We start from the raw sequence: 9,225 nt of genomic DNA, 5'->3' as shown, positions 1-9,225 counted from the left end.
CATGACTTCTTTTAGTTTAGCCCCGGTAAATCTTGCTAGATGACACCAAGATTTGAGAAAAGCCATTGTGTTCATAAATCAAAATGGAATTAGGCATAACCATTGAACTGCGTGATGTAACTAGTTTAGATTTATGTATTGTTCTTATTAGTTTAGATTTTATTATAGCTAATCTAATTTTTTTATTTAAATTGAAGAATTCTAAATAAATAAAAACATGTTTATCGCTTTACCCAATTAAATAAGAAACTGATCTAGATTGTATTCTAAATCTTTTTATGTGCCTTAAACCCAATTTTTTATGTACACATGAAATCAAAATACCTTTTAGGAAATATCAAACAGCAAAATTTCTAAAACCAAGCTTTCAAACCCAATCTTCACTTATACCAATTGATTCTAGATGCATCAAGCAAATCTTAACTTGTGGCAGATCATCAAAATCTAGCCTCTTCATGCCACTTGATTGATTTGAAGTTGACTACACAATAACAATTAAAACCATAGATTAGATTAATTAACTCAATGGTAAATAAGTTAGACTATTAAATAGAATTTTTTCTACTACAATTTGGAACTTACAAATTAACATCTAAATCATTACATTGAGCTATAATTTCTTTAAAATATCAATTATGATAAAATTGAATTCTTGATTACGTAAAGTCTTTCTCTTTTTCCCAACAAACATTCTACAAATGGGAGTCCCTTGGGACAATCATGAGTCCTAGCATATCATAATGGTAGAGGATCACATTACTAAATGGTTGATTAGAGTATCATAGGTTTAAAAAAAATTGATACTAATTTATATATGATTGTTGACAAAGAAATATAAATTAAACATAAATTTACTTATACCTAGACTTATATCTAAAATTTAAAAAAAAAACATTCTACAGTAAAACATTGGCAAAAGTGTCACCTCATTCACACTTGGAGTAGACTACAAAAGTAATATAAGAGTAAGATATAAATTAATATATTTAATTAATCACAATTTAAATAATATGCATACAATAAAAAAAAGTTAAATATGTGAAAAAAAGTATACCATCAAGTTTAGGCCAAATGAAGTGGCCAAAATAGTACCATGTTGAACATCTCTAAGTTCATCCTATCATCAATTGTCAAATCCTACTTAAATATACATTAGTAGTAATATATCTTATATTGATTTTAAATGGAATTTACTATAAAATTAATTTAATTTTTACCTCTACATAAGATTAGTCGTGCTCCCCTTTTCTAGCATTTGATGGCTCTCCTTGTGTTCTTGCCTCTAATGCCCTCGCATGTCCTCTCACCTTTAATGCCTATACATATGTTTTAGACCCCGTTGATTCATCTTGTGTAAGTGTCATATGGTGGACCTCATATTCAAATGTGTCTAGGGGAGGATCACTAATCTCTCTACATGAGGATCTACATGCATATGATTGCACATAGTTTAATGATGAGGTACACAAATATATGTAGACAAGGAGGGTCCACCAACATCAAGCAAAACATTAGGACTATCAATGTCATATTTTTAGGAAAATTGAGAACTTTGTGTAACCAAATGGCCAGTCAAAGAGTATATGGCCATGAGGCTCTGCATTGATACATCTGCAACAATAGCTAGGTGTGTTATTGGAGGTGGGGAAGCAATAGGAGTGGGGAATATATGAAACTTGTATGTGTTACATTGCACCAAGTCTATCTTGAGGCATTCCTCTATCTACTCCTTAGAAATATCTAAAGTCAATAAAGGTCACATGCTTTCCTAAAAACACTCTACATATAGCTTATGGAAAAAATATAGAGATACGTCAAGATTATTGTCAGGTGTTTTATTAGAAACCATCCACTACTGATCCCCAAAAATTTATATAATACTTGTATGCGTGCACCATTTGATAAAAAATTTGAGCTTAGCACATAAATAAGTTATTTATTTTGGGGATTCACAAAATATTGTGCTAACAGGCTTTGGATATTTCTAATTCTTGGACATGATCATAAGACAAATCTTCAGTGTATTGTTGCCTCTTGAATTCTCTCCACTCCTGAAATAATTCATGTTGGCTTATGAGGGTTTTAACATTCAAACAATAATTCCCTCTAAGGTGGTTGTCAATGTGGACAATCAAGGGTGTCGATGATATATTTCAAAAATATTCTTCAATTTAGTAATGTTTGCGTCAATTGGATCTTGAATTAAGGGGGGTTTTAGTGAGGGAGTAATTGGTGGGAGAGGGTTTGATCAAGGAGGGTTTGAGTTTCGAAATCAACTAAAAAAAAGAAGATGAAAAATCCAAAAACTAACTCACCTCGCCAATCTTAGCCCAATATCCAAATGAATATAATGAATATCTATTATTTTGGTTATCAGATATCCATATTTGATTCTCCTCAAGTATATTTTTTTTGTAAAGATTGATTTGTTAAAATGTATGTTATCATATAATATGTTAATATTATTATATTAAATATATTTTTGTACATATTATAATATATAATATAGAAATCATATATAATATTATATATAATAGTATTAATTATATGTTGCGTGTTTTTTTAATAAATACCTTCAAATAACAAATATATTTTTTTGTTGTACCTAGAATGAATTATTTTGAGCCTTAAAAATTGGATATTTATTTTGCTCTAATTTTTACCATAGCAAAATGTACCTAAATTACTTAACCCAAGTAAAAAGACAAACCTACATTTCATGATTTGGCTAAGTAAAAAACATATTTTTGTTGATTGCCACTTTTTGATCCATCATGATCTTACACTCACCCTTGTTTTTCTATGATATGATGTTAGTTACACAACATCATATCAAAGAGGGGCAAAATGTAAACACTCAAGTTTGACCTTAATTACTTATATTTAACATGTAATATGTAATTAATGAATGCCCAAATTCTCCTAGTTAATTAAATAATTTTATTTTTTTATTAATTAGCTCTTCCCTCTAATTAATTTGTTAGATTATGCGAGAAGCAAGAATTCGGCTAGGATCCGATGTTGGTCGTAGATCACATGCAACTCTAAGCAACAAATGGGGTAAGTGCAAGAAGTTGAGTCCACTTGGTGTGGAATTTTTGTACTTAGAAAAAAATGGCAAATTACGTGGAGCACATGGGAAACGAAATGGTATCCCATTATGCTTTGAGATCCCAAGCCAAAATTTGAAATGGGATCCCATTTCACATTGGGATCTTGTTTTGAAAATGAGATCCTGTTTCAAAAACTAAACGGGATCTCGTTTAAAAAATATATATATTAAAAATAACATACATATACATGAAATATGGCATCTAAGTATAAGTCACATTTCCCTTTGTCTTTTCCTTTCTTATAATTTAATTTATAATTCATGTATATATCAACAAGATGTTTAAGAGTGGTTTCAGATCTCTAGGAGTTATAATGCAAATTCTAGATTTTAGAAGATCTTATAAATTTTCATACTTAGTTAAATTTCAGTAATCAATAGTTCATCATTTTCTAGCTCTCTTTATCTTCCTTGAGCTCTAGAATTATCTGTCTCGATATCTATACTGGCAAGATGTTTGAAAGTGGTTTCAAATCTCTAGGAGTTATAATGCAAAACCTACATTTTAGAAGATCTTATAAGTTTTTAGACTTAGTCAATTTTTAGTAATCAGGAAGCTCCTATCGCTAGACTCATCTCTCTCCATAGCACTCTTCCTCTATCCCCTCTCTATCTCTATATCTCACTCTTTTCTCTCTCTGTCCCAAAATCTCTCTCTCTCTCTCTCTCTCTCTCTCTCTCTCTCTCTCTCTCTCTCTCTCTCTCTCTCTCTCTCTCTCTCTCTCTCTCTCTCTCTCTCAAAATCTAGAACTATATATCTACCTCTCTTATACATCCTTAACTCACTACTCTTTATCACCTATCTCTCTACACACCTCCCCTCACTCCCTACCTACCTAGATTTCTCTATATATACCTCTCTCTCTCTCTCTCTCTCTCTCTCTCTCTCTCTCTCTCTCTCTCTCTCCTCTCTCTCTCTCTCTCTCTCTCTCTCTCTCTCTCTCTCTCTCTCTCTCTCTCTCACACACACACACACACACACACATAATAGGTCCTACTAAGGGGTCTTATGTCATAATAGGTCCTAATAAGGGGTATAATGTCATAATAGGTCCTCTCAATGGGGTCATGAAATAATAGGACCTATTATATGATAATCGGTCCTATTATGTCATAATAGGTTCTATTATCACATAATGCCCCTCAAAAAGTCCTACTAAAGGGTATAATGTCATAATAGGTCCTCTTAAGGGGTCTTATGACATAATAGAACCTATGATGACATAATAGGACATATTACATATGTGACAATCAGTCCTATATCATGTCATAATAGGTCCTATTATGACATAATACCCCTTAACAGGTCCTACTAAGGGGTATAGTGTCATAATAGGTCCTCTTAAGGGGTCACATGACATAATAGGACCTATTATACCATGATAGGTCCTCTTAACTTGGGTCTTATGACATAATAGGACCTTTTATGACATAATAGGTCCTATTATGTCACAATAGGTCCTATTATGACATGATACCCCTTAAGATGTCCTACTAATGGGTATAATATTATAATAGGTCCTCTTAAGGGGTCTTATGACATAATAGGACCTATGATGACATAATAGGTCATGTTATGTCATAAGACCCCTTAGCAAGTCCTACTAAGGGATATAATGTCATAATAGGTCCCCTTGAGGGGTCTTATGATATAACAGGACCTATGATAACATAACAAGACATATTATGACATAGTAGGACTTGTTATGTTATAACAACTCCTATTATGTCATCATAGGTCCTATTATGTCATCATGAGTCCACTTATGTCATAATAGGTCCTATTATGTAATAAGATCCCATAAGAGGACCTCTCATGTCATTGTAGGTCCTAATATGGCATAATAGGATCTATTATTTCATAATAGATCCTATTATGTGATAATTGGTCCTATTACATCATAATAGGTCTATGTGATAATTGGTCCTCTTAAGGGGTCTTGTGAACATAATGAGACGTATTATGACATAATAGGTCTTTTTAATGGGTCTTTTGATATAATAGGACCTATTATATCATAAGAGGGCCTAATAGATCCTATTATGTCATTAGAGTACCTATTTTGTCATAATAGGTATAGGTCCTATTATGTCATAATAGGTCCTATTGTGACCTAATAGGTCCTACTAAGGGGTATAATGTGATAATAGGTCCTCTTAAGGGGTCTTATGATATAATAGGACCGATTATGCCACAATACGTCCTATTATGTCATAATAACCCTTAATAGGTCCTACTAATAGGTATAATGTCATAATGGATCCTTTTAAGGGGTCTTATGACATAATAGGTCCTATTATGTCACAATAGGTCCCATAATATGTTAATCGGTCGTATTATGTCATAATAGGTCCTACTAAAGGGTCTTATGTCATAATAGGTCCCACTAAGGGGTATAAAGTAATAATAGGTCCTCTTAAGGGGTCTTATGACACAATAGGTCATCTTAAGGGGTTTTATGTCACATTAACCAAGTGCGAAGGGATCTTATGTTATAATAAGTCATTTTAAGGTTCGTCTTATGTCATAATAGGTCCTATTATTGGGTCTTATGTCATAATAAGTCCTATTGTGTGATCTTATGTGATAATAGGTCCCATTAGATCATAATACCCCTAAGTCAACCTATTATGACACAATACCCCTTAACAGGTCCTACTAAGGGGTATAATGTCATAATAGGTCCTAGGATAAGTCAGAAATTTGTTGGCTTTAGAACCTATTGTTTACAGTTATACCCAGTCTCGGTCAAAATTGTGTATTGTAAAAATAATACACCTTGGATATATACACAATATTATATACTTTAAATACATTGTCATGAAAACACTCCCAACAATGTTTTCAGTCCAACATTTTCAAGATTAATTCAAATCTTTAACCCATTAGGAATATGATTTTTTGTGGCATAAGTTGATTACTGCTAAGGGGTCCTAGGATGTACTAATATGTTCTAACGAGTGGTATGGAGTCTTAAGATGTACTACTTGAGGTCCTAGGTATCTTAAGGGGTCAAAAGGTGTCCTAGGATGTACTAAGGGGCCATGTGAGTCTTAATATCTCCTAGGATGTACTAAGGGGTTGTATGATGTCTTAAGAGGTCCTAGGATGTACTAAGGGGTTCTAGGTGTCTTAAAGGGTCAAAAGATGTCCTAGCATGTACCAAGGGGTCTTAGGTGTCTTAAGGGGTCAAAAAATGTCCTAGCATGTACTAAGGAGTCCTAGGTGTCTTAAGGGGTCAAAAGATGTCCTAGCATGTACTAATGGGTCGTATAATGTCTTAATAGGTCCTAGGATATATTAAGGGGTAGTAAGTGTCTTAAAAGGCCCTATGTGTCTTAAGAGGTCCTATGATGTACTAAGGGGGACTCAGATAACATTTTAACATCTAACTATGCATGTATATAACATTTATACATAACATTGAAAACATCTAGAACATATACATAACATTTAAACATATCAAAAAGAAATTTAAACATTTAAACATCTAACTAGGTAGGTAGGAAGAGACTATAGAGAGGTATATGTAGAGAAATAGAGGTAGGGAGGGAGTGACAGAGGTGCATAGAGAGAGGAGACAGAGTAGAGTTAAGGATGTGAGAGAGAGGTAGAGAGATAGATCTAGACTTTGGGAGAAAGAGGAGAGAGATAGAGAGAGGTAGATAGGGGATAGAGGAAGCGTAATATGGAGAAAGATGGGTCCAAAGCTTGAGGGAGATAAAGAGAGTGATATAGAGAGAGTGATAAAATGTTGATAGGATCCCGCTAATTGATGGAATTTGACTAAGTATGAAAATTTATAAGATCCTCTAAAATTTAGAATTTGCATTATAACTCCTATAGATCCAAACCACTCTCAAACATCTTGCCAATATATACATGGAATATAACTTAAAGTATAAGAAAGGAAAAACAAAAAGGGAAATGTGACTTATAATTTAATATTATATTTCATGTATTTATAGTTTATTTTTAAATAATTAAAAAAACAATAACAAAAAAAAAGAAACGGGTTCCCATGTACTTCTAAAACGAGATCTCGTATCCTAAACGAAACGGGATCCCGTTTGTAAAAAAATTAAATTTGGGTTTGTTTCTCCTTTGGGTTTTGGTTTGGGAAATGACTTGGATTGTTGACCATTTGGCTTGGACCTAGTTCGACTTGCAACTTGAAGGCCAAATTAATCTCCATACAAAATAATAACTTCAAAAATATATAGATGAATATCAAATTTTCATAATTTTTTTAAACGACGAAAACCCATTACAGTAGAGAGTGTCTAGATTTCAAATAGGAATTTGAAAAAAAAATTGGATCAATTTTTTATTTTTAAAATAATTTGTAAGGAAATAGGTCCATAAACTTGAAATAACAGTGTTTTTTAAGCTTTTAATAACTTTTTTTGTCTTTAAGTTTTTTGAAAAATAAATTATATGGCATCAAACTAGAGACAATTCTATACAGTTTAAAAATAAATAAATAAATGTTAAGTTTAGGTCAAATTATGCTTGCCGTACACAAGGGTTTTTCAAAACAACAATTATTCCCAATAAAATAATAATAAAAATTAAATAAATATTTTATTTATTAAATTGGTCCCACGTCTTCTATTAATTAAATAGATCTTTATTTATTTAATTAATTCAATAGCTTTTTCTCTACACGACACTTGTCATTCATCTCTTTATTTGCCTCTAACTACCTTCTTAATATTTTCTTATTTTCTCCACCTACCCTTTAATCCTATCCAACCATTTATTCCTCCACCTCTTAATACTATCCCTCCATTTATAGGGTACTCTCTATATAAGAGGATCTTTCATCGTCATCAACCCTAATCAGCTAATCACCTAATCAAGCAATCAATTTACCTTTATGCAACCAAGTAACCAAGCATCTACACAACCACAATCCATTCTTTGTTGAGCTCTTGTGCACAATACAAAAATTGAGAGCAACCATATCAAATAAGATCAATGGAGATCAAACCTACTAAGCATGTGAATGGTATAATCTTTATATTTTGTTACTTCACACGTTTTAGGTTCTTCATTGGTGTATGGTGGATCTTTTATTGTAGAACTAGGGTTTTTATGTGGTGGGATCGTTGTTGGTTTTACAATTTAGTTTTATCATTCCATTTCCATCGTATATAGGAATAACAAAAGTTGGATACAAATAATATTTAGTGCATACTTGATCATTTTTTCCTTAACTCCAAATAGTTGTTGGATTTGGGAGTTTTTTGCTTAGAGGTCTTGTGTTACAAGGGGTCTAACCACTATCCCATATTTCTTTTTGAACACCCAAAATTTTATAATCTGGTTGGCTATTGGTGGAGCATTGAAGTTAAAGGATGTAGGAGATCCCTGCTTTATAAAACGTTACAAAAAGTTAAGAGGAGAATTAGGGAATGGAATAAGGAGGTTATGGGTGATCTATATGTTGCTAGAAGTAAAGTTGTCATTGCACCAAAAGATCGACATGTTAATGCCCAAAACAACCACTAGACTTATAGAATCTGTAGGAGGTGGTTAAGCCATGTCACAAACCCGTGCACTATGTTGCACAACACAAGGAGACCAAGGGCACACACCTTGTAGTAATCACCCCTAGCACAAGTGAGGGGGTTTAAACTTGTGACCCAGACTCTAATACCACTTGTTAGAAGTACGGTTGACATTGCACCAAAAAATTGACATGTTAATTCCCAATACAACCACTCAACTTATAGAATCCATAGTAGGCGGTTAAGCCATACCACAAACTCAAGCGCTCTACTACACACCACAAGGAGACCAAGGGCACACACCTTGCAACATATGTCAACAAAAGTAAAGTGGAGACTGGAACTAAAATATTTTTAGGGGGGCTATATCAAACTACATGGGTACACTCATGTTTACAGTGAAAGAAAATCCAAGCTTTTAGATGACCTTAATTGTTTCTTAAGAATGGAAGAGATTTTTTGGCTACAAAAATCCAAAGTGAACTGGCTCGGAGAAGGTTATAGAAACACTAGGTTCTTCCAGTTGTCTATTAAAATTAGGAGGCAATGCAACAAGATCTTGAATTTTTTTTTTTAGAATGTCCTTATCAAGGACATTG

Source organism: Cryptomeria japonica, chromosome 10, assembly GCF_030272615.1.
Source record: "Cryptomeria japonica chromosome 10, Sugi_1.0, whole genome shotgun sequence".
NCBI lineage: Eukaryota > Viridiplantae > Streptophyta > Pinopsida > Cupressales > Cupressaceae > Cryptomeria > Cryptomeria japonica.
This window is presented reverse-complemented; position numbering follows the sequence as displayed.